The sequence below is a fragment of the Camelus bactrianus genome, unplaced genomic scaffold (genome assembly GCF_048773025.1).
Source record: "Camelus bactrianus isolate YW-2024 breed Bactrian camel unplaced genomic scaffold, ASM4877302v1 HiC_scaffold_152, whole genome shotgun sequence".
Taxonomy (NCBI): domain Eukaryota; kingdom Metazoa; phylum Chordata; class Mammalia; order Artiodactyla; family Camelidae; genus Camelus; species Camelus bactrianus.
The window spans coordinates 744,206-757,424 of NW_027413922.1; positions in this window are offsets into that span (position 1 = coordinate 744,206).

Below are 13,219 nucleotides of genomic sequence, written 5' to 3' on the forward strand. Positions count from 1 at the left end.
CATCTCTGCCTTTGCTCTTTCATTTTTCCTGAACTTCCCGTGTGGGATAATTTCTCATATTGCTTTCCCTGATCCTAACTTACTTATTATAATTAAGCGGGGTGTAGGAATAGGAATATAGTATAGTTATGAATGTACAATAACATATATTCCATTATTCTAAATTGATTTAAATGTACTTAAAAATTATACTTGAAGATAGAGTGCCTCGTTTGGAAGGGAAGGGGGTCTACACAATATTTGCTTTTATAAAGGGGGTATTGGGTCTGAAATGATAGCTATGGCCATAAGTTAGCAACGTTTGCTAGGAACTGGGTTGATGTTAACTCTGCTAGTTCTGATCCATAGATCACAGTCCTTTGTAGATCTATGTTCTATTGTAGACTTTGTGTGTTAGGTGCAGCATTTATCACATTTTATGTACCGAATTATACATATGATATTCAGTAGCTTACCCTTGTAAATGAAAAGATAAAAGGACTATAGATGGGTAGATTCTTAGTGAGTTGTTCCCCGCCCTCTCCCATTCCCACTAATTTGCTTAGAGATAGCCAATACAGACGATTCTTTAAACATGTGGATGAGGATAGAAACTCAATCCTTAACCATTACACATTTTCAGGACTGACTTTAAATTAAATTTTAGGCTATCATTAGCAATGTACCGCTATTCTCACATTTCTTTTATAGTCTCTTGTTTTCATGACTTTTTCGTACTTCGGTCTTTGCTTAATTTCATTCAGAGCTAGAAAACATGGTAATTTTTAACAACTCCTTGGTAATTCTGCAAATAAAAAGGAAGTTTTAAAAAGGTAGATTTAAAAAGAAAAGAATTGATTTGATTCCAAAGCTGGTATTAACGTATTTTAATGCAGAGGAAAGATAAGGAGCAAGATGAATCTTAAGGTTATAAGAGGCCCATCAAATTGACCTACATGAGCTCACAGAAGTTACACGTTTCCTAAGGCCAAGGAACTGTTTCATGACCTTGAAGGGTATATTAGTATTTCTTCTTAAGTCATTACATTTTCAAACATTGGAACTGCTCAGATTTGGTTCACTGCACAAACCAATCACTTAGAATGTTAAAGAGCATGACTTTGGTCTCCTGGAGACAGCTCTTCTGTGATTGAGCTCTCGTTTGCACGGCCTGTCTACCTTCCCTGTTAATTTTTTTTTTCTTTTTTTTTTTTTTTGTTTCTTTTTTTTTTCCCCTTGTCAGCCTACATTGTGAATGCAACTGATAGAACAAACACCAACACCTAACACTGGAAATTCTCTCCTCTGGACTCATTTGAAACACATGCTGAGGTTCTCAATCGGCAAGTTTTATAAAATGTCAGAACGTTTTAGAGTTGGGAGTGATTGTTGGACTCATTAAAATCACACAGGGAGCTTAAGAAAATACTAATGCCTCAGCCCCACCTTCAGAAATTCTGAATTAACTTGTCTGGGGAAGGCTGCAGGCCCCTATGTTTTTAAAACGTTTTCCAAGCAATTTGAATGTCCAGCCAATTGGAGAACCACTGGGCTAGTCCCATTCGATCAGATAAAAACAGAAATTCATATAGGATTGGACATAGCAAAGGGCACAATACTAGACATAAGAATAGCTGAGACTAAACACTTACGGCGCCGGCCCTCCCCGCCCCGCAGAGGCCCGCGCGGCCTCCCTCCGCCGCGGGGACCCGGGGTGGCAGCCGCCGCAACCCACGTCCTTCCCGCGCCCCGCGCCCCGCCGCCGCCGCCGCCGCCGCCCCCACTCACCTCAGGGGCGCAACCGGCACAGCCGGCCGTCGGCCTCGTTCCCGCCGAGGCGTCTCGGTGCGGTACTCCCTGCGCGGGCCGGTTCTTCCCCGGCGGTCGCAGGGGGTTCAGGGGTGGGGGGGCGGGGAACGGCCGTCACACGAGCAACGAACCGAAGCGCCGCCTGGTGGCATTTTCCACACGCCGGCGCCACCGCAGTCGCCTTGGGTCCGCACGGCGCCCTGCCGGCCGCAGCTCTTGCTGTCTCGCCCAGCCGACAAGCCTCCGCGGACAGGGGAGGGAGCCGCGGCGCGAGTCGGAGGCCGGGCGGGGGTGTGCGAGACTCTTTCCTCTGGGGACTGCGCGCATGCGCACCAGCGGGTCGGAAACCGCGGCCGCTGCGTGGGGGCGGGACACGCGTCCGCTGCGTGGGGGCCGGACCCGCCCAGGGGCGCTGGTCCAGCTCCGCCAATCGCGAGCGCCGGGTACCTCTTGGCGCGGGCCATTTGAATGATTCGCGGCCGCCTGTGGTGAGGGCAGTTGGGCAGGCCGCTGCCCTTTTGGGAGCTTCTCTGACATCAGGAGGGGAACCCGCCCCTCATCCTTTCGCCGGAGCCCCACCCTCCCCAGGCCGCGGGACTGGCAAAAAAAAAAAAAAAAAAAAAAAAGCTGGGAAAGTAAAACAACACTGACTTCAGGATAGCAGTTATGTCTTTGGATGGAAAGAAGGGAATGGGATAAAGGAAAGTTGAAAAAGAAACTTCAAGCATTTGTATATGATTTGATTTCTTAGAAGAAAGATTTTTAAATGCTAACATTTTGCCACAATGTTTCAATGTTTTAAAGGAATAAAATGTTAATATGTAATTATATTACATAAAAACCCAAAATATAGTCATGCATATGCATACAGATATGCATATTTTATATGTAAACATAAAAACATGATTCAATGAATAAAATGATAGAGATTTTCTTTATCATTGAGCTTTATTCTTTTCCTGAACTTACGGTTATTTCAGCTACTTCAGGGCTCCTGAGCTTGCCAGGAGACGCACATGTCCAAGAAGGCCAGTCCCCAGCAGGGAAGCAGGATGGAGCCCCAGGTGCAGGTAGGTCACGGCAGGATGGGGGTACTGGGGATGGTCGAAGGCAGGCAGGTAGGCTCGGGGTCAGGCAACGGGGAGGGACGCATCGGGGTGTATGTGGGGCACAGGTAGGCCAAGGCAGGATGGAGTGAGGGGCGCTGTGTGGGACCCAAATAGGAAGGGAGGGGAGGGGTGCTTCAGGAGCCAGGGTCGGGCTATCCCCTCCCCCCACCTCCTGCCACCTCCCAAAGCAGCAGCTGAGTCCCTCCTGAGCTCCCTGTAGGACAGGCCCAGCTTTGGCATCTGCGACCTTGCCCCACGTTGCTACACGGCTCCCCTCATCTGGAGCCCCCGGCCCACTTTTCTTTCCCACCACAGACTGAATGCATCTTTGGACATGTGGCTGGCTCTGGGATGAAATGTTTCCAGGGCACTTCATTGGCACTCTTAACTCTTGTCATAACACAATTAATTCTTTTATAAGTACGTTTAGAAATAGCTTATTCACAAGAATATCAAACTTCCTCATTCTTGGTCAACATTGACAGATTGTCATTTACCTTAGCATGTTATACATACTCCAGTTAAGTATTTTTCCCCCTTTGTCTGTGATCGTCTACAGATAAAACTGGTCTGCTATTAGCTTAGAGTCCATCTCTGCCTTTGCTCTTTCATTTTTCCTGAACTTCCCGTGTGGGATAATTTCTCATATTGCTTTCCCTGATCCTAACTTACTTATTATAATTAAGTGGGTTGTAGGAATAGGAATATAGTATAGTTATGAAGGTACAATAACATATATTCCATTATTCTAAATTGACTTAAATTAGGTTAAAAATTATACTTGAAGATAGAGTGCCTCATTTAGAAGGGAAGGGGTTCTACAGAATATTTGCTTTTATAAAGGGGGTATTGGGTCTGAAATGATAGCTATGGCAATAAGTTAGCAACGTTTGCTAGGAACTGGGTTGATGTTAACTCTGCTAGTTCTGATCCATAGATCATAATCCTTTGCAGATCTATGGTCTATTGTAGACTTTGTGTGTTAGGTGCAGCATTTATCACATTTTAGGTACCGCATTATATATATGATATTCAGTAGCTTACCCTTCTAAATGAAAAGATAAAAGGACTACAGATGAGTAGATTCTTAGTGTGTTGTTCCCCGCCCTCTCCCATTCCCACTAATTTGCTTAGAGATAGCCAATACAGACGATTTTTTAAACATGTGGATGAGGATAGAAACTCAATCCTTAACCATTACACATTTTCAGGACTGACTTTAAATTAAATTTTAGGCTATCAATAGCAATGTACCGCTATTCTCAGATTTCTTTCATAGTCTCTTGTTTTGATGACCTTTTCGTACTTCGGTCTTTGCTTAATTTCATGCAGAGGTAGAAAATATGGTAATTTTTAACAACTCCTTGGTAATTCTGCAAATACAAAGGAAGTTTTAAAAAGGCAGATTTAAAAAGAAAAGAATTGATTTGATTCCAAAGCTGGTATTAACATATTTTAATGCAGAGGAAAGATAAGGAGCAAGATGAATCTTAAGGTTATAAGAGGCCCATCAAATTGACCTACATGAGCTCACAGAAGTTACACGTTTCCTAGGGCCAAGGAACTGTTTCATGGCCTTGAAGGGTATATTAGTATTTCTACTTAAGTCATTACATTTTCAAACATTGGAACTGCTCAGATTTGGTTCACTGCACAAACCAATCACTTAGAATGTGAAAGAGCATGACTTTGGTCTCCTGGAGACAGCTCTTCTGTGACTGAGCTCTCGTTTGCACGGCCTGTCTACCTTCCCTGTGAATTTTTTTTTCTTGTTTTTTTTTGTTTGTTTGTTGGTTTTTTTTTTTTCCCTTGTCAGCCTACATTGTGAATGCAACTGATAGAACAAACACCAACACCTAACACTGGAAACTCTCTCCTCTGAACTCATTTGAAACACATGCTGAGGTTCTCAATCGGCAAGTTTTATAAAATGTCAGAACGTTTTATTAGAGTTGGGACTGATTGTTGGACTCATAATAATCACACAGGGAGCTTAAGAAAATACTAATGCCTCAGCCCCACCTTCAGAAATTCTGAATTAACTTGTCTGGGGAAGACTGCAGGCCCCTATGTTTTTAAAAAGTTTTCCAAGCAATTTGAATGTCCAGCCAATTGGAGAACCACTGGGCTAGTCCCATGCGATCAGATAAAAACAGAAATTCATATAGGATTGGACATAGCAAAGGGCACAAAACTAGACATCAGAATAGCTGAGACTAAACACTGACGGCGCCGGCCCTCCCCGCCCCGCAGAGGCCCGCGCGGACTCCATCCGCCGCGGGGACCCGGGGTGGCAGCCGCCGCAACCCACGTCCTTCCCGCGCCCCGCGCCCCGCCGCCGCCGCCGCAGCCCGCACTCACCTCAGGGGCGCAAGCGGCACAGCCGACCGTCGGCCTCGTTCCCGCCGAAGCGTCTCGGTGCGGTACTCCCTGCGCGGGCGGGTTCTTCCCTGGCGGTCGCAGGGGGTTCAGGGGTGGGGGGGCGGGGAACGGCCGTCACACGAGCAACGAACCGAAGCGCCGCCTGGTGGCATTTTCCACAGGCCGGCGCCACCGCAGCCGCCTTGGGTCCGCACAGCCCCCTGCCGGCCGCAGCTCTTGCTGTCTCGCCGAGCCGACAAGCCTCCGCGGACAGGGGAGGAAGCCACGGCGCGAGTCGGAGGCCGGGCGGGGGTGTGCGCAGACTCTGTCCTCTGGGGACTGCGCGCATGCGCACCAGCGGGGCGGGACCCGCGGCCGCTGCGTGGGGGCGGGACCCGCGGCCGCTTCGTGGGGGCCGGCCCCGCCCAGGGGCACTGGTCCGGCTCAGCCAATCGCGAGCGCCTGGTACCTCTTGGCGCGGGCGATTTGAATGGTTCGCGGCCGCCTGAGGTGGCGGCAGGTGGGCACGCCGCTGCCCTTTTGGGAGCTTCTCTGAGATCAGGGGTGGGGGAACCCGCCTCTCATCCTTTCGCCGGAGCCCCACCCTCCCCAGGCCGCGGGACTGGCAAAAAAAAAAAAAACAAACCCAGCTGGGAAATTAAAACAACACTGACTTCAGGATAACGGTTACGTCTTTGGATGGAAAGAAGGGAATGGGATAAAGGAAAGGAGAAAAAGAAACTTCAAGCATTTGTATATGATTTGATTTCTTAAAAGAAAGATTTTTAAATGCTAACATTTTGCCACAATGCTTCAATGTTTTGAAGAAATAAAATGTTAATATGTAATTTTATTACATAAAAACCCAAAATTTAGTCATGCATATGCACACAGATATGCATATTTTATATGTAAACATAAAAAACATGATTCAATGAATAAAATGATAGAGATTTTCTTTATCATTGAGCTTTATTCTTTTCCTGAACTTACGGTTATTTCAGGTACTTCAGGGCTCCAGAGCTTGCCAGGAGACGCACATGTCCAAGAAGGCCAGTCCCCAGCAGGGAAGCAGGATGGAGCCCCAGGTGCAGGTAGGTCACGGCAGGATGGGGGTACTGGGGATGGTCGAAGGCAGGCAGGGAGGCTCGGGGTCAGGCAACGGGGGAGGGAAGCACCGGGGTGTATGTGGGGCACAGGTAGGCCAAGGCAGGATGGAGTGAGGGGCGCTGTGTGGGACCCAAGTAGGAAGGGAGGGGAGGGGTGCTTCAGGAGCCAGGGTCGGGCTATCCCCTCCCCCCACCTCCTGCCACCTCCCAAAGCAGCAGCTGAGTCCCTCCTGAGCTCCCTGTGGGACAGGCCCAGCTTTGGCATCTGCGTCCTTGCCCCAACTTGCTACACGGCTCCCCTCATCTGGAGCCCCCGGCCCGCTTATCTTTCCCACCACAGACCGAATGCATCTTTGGACATGTGGCTGGCTCTGGGATGAAATGTTTCCAGGGCACTTCATTGGCACTCTTAACTCGTGTCATAACACACTGAATTGTTTTATAAGTACGTTTAGAAATAGCTTATTCACAAGAATATCAAACTTCCTCATTCTTGGTCAACATTGACAGATTGTCATTTATCTTAGCATGTTATACATACTCCAGTTAAGTATTTTTCCCCCTTTGTCTGTGATCGTCTACAGATAACACTGGTCTGCTATTAGCTTAGAGTCCATCTCTGCCTTTGCTCTTTCATTTTTCCTGAACTTCTCGTGTGGGATAATTTCTCATATTGCTTTCCCTGATCCTAACTTACTTATTATAATTAAGTGGGTTGTAGGAATAGGAATATAGTATAGTTATGAAGGTACAATAACATATATTCCATTATTCTAAATTGACTTAAATTAGGTTAAAAATTATACTTGAAGATAGAGTGCATCATTTAGAAGGGAAGGGGGTCTACAGAATATTTGCTTTTATAAAGGGGGTATTGGGTCTGAAATGATAGCTATGGCCATAAGTTAGCAACGTTTGCTAGGAACTGGGTTGATGTTAACTCTGCTAGTTCTGATCCATAGATCATAATCCTTTGCAGATCTATGGTCTATTGTAGACTTTGTGTGTTAGGTGCAGCATTTATCACATTTTAGGTACCGCATTATATATATGATATTCAGTAGCTTACCCTTCTAAATGAAAAGATAAAAGGACTACAGATGAGTAGATTCTTAGTGTGTTGTTCCCCGCCCTCTCCCATTCCCACTAATTTGCTTAGAGATAGCCAATACAGACGATTTTTTAAACATGTGGATGAGGATAGAAACTCAATCCTTAACCATTACACATTTTCAGGACTGACTTTAAATTAAATTTTAGGCTATCATTAGCAATGTACCGCTATTCTCACATTTCTTTTATAGTCTCTTGTTTTCATGACTTTTTCGTACTTCGGTCTTTGCTTAATTTCATTCAGAGCTAGAAAACATGGTAATTTTTAACAACTCCTTGGTAATTCTGCAAATAAAAAGGAAGTTTTAAAAAGGTAGATTTAAAAAGAAAAGAATTGATTTGATTCCAAAGCTGGTATTAACGTATTTTAATGCAGAGGAAAGATAAGGAGCAAGATGAATCTTAAGGTTATAAGAGGCCCATCAAATTGACCTACATGAGCTCACAGAAGTTACACGTTTCCTAAGGCCAAGGAACTGTTTCATGACCTTGAAGGGTATATTAGTATTTCTTCTTAAGTCATTACATTTTCAAACATTGGAACTGCTCAGATTTGGTTCACTGCACAAACCAATCACTTAGAATGTTAAAGAGCATGACTTTGGTCTCCTGGAGACAGCTCTTCTGTGATTGAGCTCTCGTTTGCACGGCCTGTCTACCTTCCCTGTTAATTTTTTTTTTCTTTTTTTTTTTTTTTGTTTCTTTTTTTTTTCCCCTTGTCAGCCTACATTGTGAATGCAACTGATAGAACAAACACCAACACCTAACACTGGAAATTCTCTCCTCTGGACTCATTTGAAACACATGCTGAGGTTCTCAATCGGCAAGTTTTATAAAATGTCAGAACGTTTTAGAGTTGGGAGTGATTGTTGGACTCATTAAAATCACACAGGGAGCTTAAGAAAATACTAATGCCTCAGCCCCACCTTCAGAAATTCTGAATTAACTTGTCTGGGGAAGGCTGCAGGCCCCTATGTTTTTAAAACGTTTTCCAAGCAATTTGAATGTCCAGCCAATTGGAGAACCACTGGGCTAGTCCCATTCGATCAGATAAAAACAGAAATTCATATAGGATTGGACATAGCAAAGGGCACAATACTAGACATAAGAATAGCTGAGACTAAACACTTACGGCGCCGGCCCTCCCCGCCCCGCAGAGGCCCGCGCGGCCTCCCTCCGCCGCGGGGACCCGGGGTGGCAGCCGCCGCAACCCACGTCCTTCCCGCGCCCCGCGCCCCGCCGCCGCCGCCGCCGCCGCCCCCACTCACCTCAGGGGCGCAACCGGCACAGCCGGCCGTCGGCCTCGTTCCCGCCGAGGCGTCTCGGTGCGGTACTCCCTGCGCGGGCCGGTTCTTCCCCGGCGGTCGCAGGGGGTTCAGGGGTGGGGGGGCGGGGAACGGCCGTCACACGAGCAACGAACCGAAGCGCCGCCTGGTGGCATTTTCCACACGCCGGCGCCACCGCAGTCGCCTTGGGTCCGCACGGCGCCCTGCCGGCCGCAGCTCTTGCTGTCTCGCCCAGCCGACAAGCCTCCGCGGACAGGGGAGGGAGCCGCGGCGCGAGTCGGAGGCCGGGCGGGGGTGTGCGAGACTCTTTCCTCTGGGGACTGCGCGCATGCGCACCAGCGGGTCGGAAACCGCGGCCGCTGCGTGGGGGCGGGACACGCGTCCGCTGCGTGGGGGCCGGACCCGCCCAGGGGCGCTGGTCCAGCTCCGCCAATCGCGAGCGCCGGGTACCTCTTGGCGCGGGCCATTTGAATGATTCGCGGCCGCCTGTGGTGAGGGCAGTTGGGCAGGCCGCTGCCCTTTTGGGAGCTTCTCTGACATCAGGAGGGGAACCCGCCCCTCATCCTTTCGCCGGAGCCCCACCCTCCCCAGGCCGCGGGACTGGCAAAAAAAAAAAAAAAAAAAAAAAAAGCTGGGAAAGTAAAACAACACTGACTTCAGGATAGCAGTTATGTCTTTGGATGGAAAGAAGGGAATGGGATAAAGGAAAGTTGAAAAAGAAACTTCAAGCATTTGTATATGATTTGATTTCTTAGAAGAAAGATTTTTAAATGCTAACATTTTGCCACAATGCTTCAATGTTTTGAAGAAATAAAATGTTAATATGTAATTTTATTACATAAAAACCCAAAATTTAGTCATGCATATGCACACAGATATGCATATTTTATATGTAAACATAAAAAACATGATTCAATGAATAAAATGATAGAGATTTTCTTTATCATTGAGCTTTATTCTTTTCCTGAACTTACGGTTATTTCAGGTACTTCAGGGCTCCAGAGCTTGCCAGGAGACGCACATGTCCAAGAAGGCCAGTCCCCAGCAGGGAAGCAGGATGGAGCCCCAGGTGCAGGTAGGTCACGGCAGGATGGGGGTACTGGGGATGGTCGAAGGCAGGCAGGGAGGCTCGGGGTCAGGCAACGGGGAGGGACGCATCGGGGTGTATGTGGGGCACAGGTAGGCCAAGGCAGGATGGAGTGAGGGGCGCTGTGTGGGACCCAAATAGGAAGGGAGGGGAGGGGTGCTTCAGGAGCCAGGGTCGGGCTATCCCCTCCCCCCACCTCCTGCCACCTCCCAAAGCAGCAGCTGAGTCCCTCCTGAGCTCCCTGTAGGACAGGCCCAGCTTTGGCATCTGCGACCTTGCCCCACGTTGCTACACGGCTCCCCTCATCTGGAGCCCCCGGCCCACTTTTCTTTCCCACCACAGACTGAATGCATCTTTGGACATGTGGCTGGCTCTGGGATGAAATGTTTCCAGGGCACTTCATTGGCACTCTTAACTCTTGTCATAACACAATTAATTCTTTTATAAGTACGTTTAGAAATAGCTTATTCACAAGAATATCAAACTTCCTCATTCTTGGTCAACATTGACAGATTGTCATTTACCTTAGCATGTTATACATACTCCAGTTAAGTATTTTTCCCCCTTTGTCTGTGATCGTCTACAGATAAAACTGGTCTGCTATTAGCTTAGAGTCCATCTCTGCCTTTGCTCTTTCATTTTTCCTGAACTTCCCGTGTGGGATAATTTCTCATATTGCTTTCCCTGATCCTAACTTACTTATTATAATTAAGTGGGTTGTAGGAATAGGAATATAGTATAGTTATGAAGGTACAATAACATATATTCCATTATTCTAAATTGACTTAAATTAGGTTAAAAATTATACTTGAAGATAGAGTGCCTCATTTAGAAGGGAAGGGGTTCTACAGAATATTTGCTTTTATAAAGGGGGTATTGGGTCTGAAATGATAGCTATGGCAATAAGTTAGCAACGTTTGCTAGGAACTGGGTTGATGTTAACTCTGCTAGTTCTGATCCATAGATCATAATCCTTTGCAGATCTATGGTCTATTGTAGACTTTGTGTGTTAGGTGCAGCATTTATCACATTTTAGGTACCGCATTATATATATGATATTCAGTAGCTTACCCTTCTAAATGAAAAGATAAAAGGACTACAGATGAGTAGATTCTTAGTGTGTTGTTCCCCGCCCTCTCCCATTCCCACTAATTTGCTTAGAGATAGCCAATACAGACGATTTTTTAAACATGTGGATGAGGATAGAAACTCAATCCTTAACCATTACACATTTTCAGGACTGACTTTAAATTAAATTTTAGGCTATCAATAGCAATGTACCGCTATTCTCAGATTTCTTTCATAGTCTCTTGTTTTGATGACCTTTTCGTACTTCGGTCTTTGCTTAATTTCATGCAGAGGTAGAAAATATGGTAATTTTTAACAACTCCTTGGTAATTCTGCAAATACAAAGGAAGTTTTAAAAAGGCAGATTTAAAAAGAAAAGAATTGATTTGATTCCAAAGCTGGTATTAACATATTTTAATGCAGAGGAAAGATAAGGAGCAAGATGAATCTTAAGGTTATAAGAGGCCCATCAAATTGACCTACATGAGCTCACAGAAGTTACACGTTTCCTAGGGCCAAGGAAATGTTTCATGGCCTTGAAGGGTATATTAGTATTTCTACTTAAGTCATTACATTTTCAAACATTGGAACTGCTCAGATTTGGTTCACTGCACAAACCAATCACTTAGAATGTGAAAGAGCATGACTTTGGTCTCCTGGAGACAGCTCTTCTGTGACTGAGCTCTCGTTTGCACGGCCTGTCTACCTTCCCTGTGAATTTTTTTTTCTTGTTTTTTTTTGTTTGTTTGTTGGTTTTTTTTTTTTCCCTTGTCAGCCTACATTGTGAATGCAACTGATAGAACAAACACCAACACCTAACACTGGAAACTCTCTCCTCTGAACTCATTTGAAACACATGCTGAGGTTCTCAATCGGCAAGTTTTATAAAATGTCAGAACGTTTTATTAGAGTTGGGACTGATTGTTGGACTCATAATAATCACACAGGGAGCTTAAGAAAATACTAATGCCTCAGCCCCACCTTCAGAAATTCTGAATTAACTTGTCTGGGGAAGACTGCAGGCCCCTATGTTTTTAAAAAGTTTTCCAAGCAATTTGAATGTCCAGCCAATTGGAGAACCACTGGGCTAGTCCCATGCGATCAGATAAAAACAGAAATTCATATAGGATTGGACATAGCAAAGGGCACAAAACTAGACATCAGAATAGCTGAGACTAAACACTGACGGCGCCGGCCCTCCCCGCCCCGCAGAGGCCCGCGCGGACTCCATCCGCCGCGGGGACCCGGGGTGGCAGCCGCCGCAACCCACGTCCTTCCCGCGCCCCGCGCCCCGCCGCCGCCGCCGCAGCCCGCACTCACCTCAGGGGCGCAAGCGGCACAGCCGACCGTCGGCCTCGTTCCCGCCGAAGCGTCTCGGTGCGGTACTCCCTGCGCGGGCGGGTTCTTCCCTGGCGGTCGCAGGGGGTTCAGGGGTGGGGGGGCGGGGAACGGCCGTCACACGAGCAACGAACCGAAGCGCCGCCTGGTGGCATTTTCCACAGGCCGGCGCCACCGCAGCCGCCTTGGGTCCGCACAGCCCCCTGCCGGCCGCAGCTCTTGCTGTCTCGCCGAGCCGACAAGCCTCCGCGGACAGGGGAGGAAGCCACGGCGCGAGTCGGAGGCCGGGCGGGGGTGTGCGCAGACTCTGTCCTCTGGGGACTGCGCGCATGCGCACCAGCGGGGCGGGACCCGCGGCCGCTGCGTGGGGGCGGGACCCGCGGCCGCTTCGTGGGGGCCGGCCCCGCCCAGGGGCACTGGTCCGGCTCAGCCAATCGCGAGCGCCTGGTACCTCTTGGCGCGGGCGATTTGAATGGTTCGCGGCCGCCTGAGGTGGCGGCAGGTGGGCACGCCGCTGCCCTTTTGGGAGCTTCTCTGAGATCGGGGGTGGGGGAACCCGCCTCTCATCCTTTCGCCGGAGCCCCACCCTCCCCAGGCCGCGGGACTGGCAAAAAAAAAAAAAACAAACCCAGCTGGGAAATTAAAACAACACTGACTTCAGGATAACGGTTACGTCTTTGGATGGAAAGAAGGGAATGGGATAAAGGAAAGGAGAAAAAGAAACTTCAAGCATTTGTATATGATTTGATTTCTTAAAAGAAAGATTTTTAAATGCTAACATTTTGCCACAATGCTTCAATGTTTTGAAGAAATAAAATGTTAATATGTAATTTTATTACATAAAAACCCAAAATTTAGTCATGCATATGCACACAGATATGCATATTTTATATGTAAACATAAAAAACATGATTCAATGAATAAAATGATAGAGATTTTCTTTATCATTGAGCTTTATTC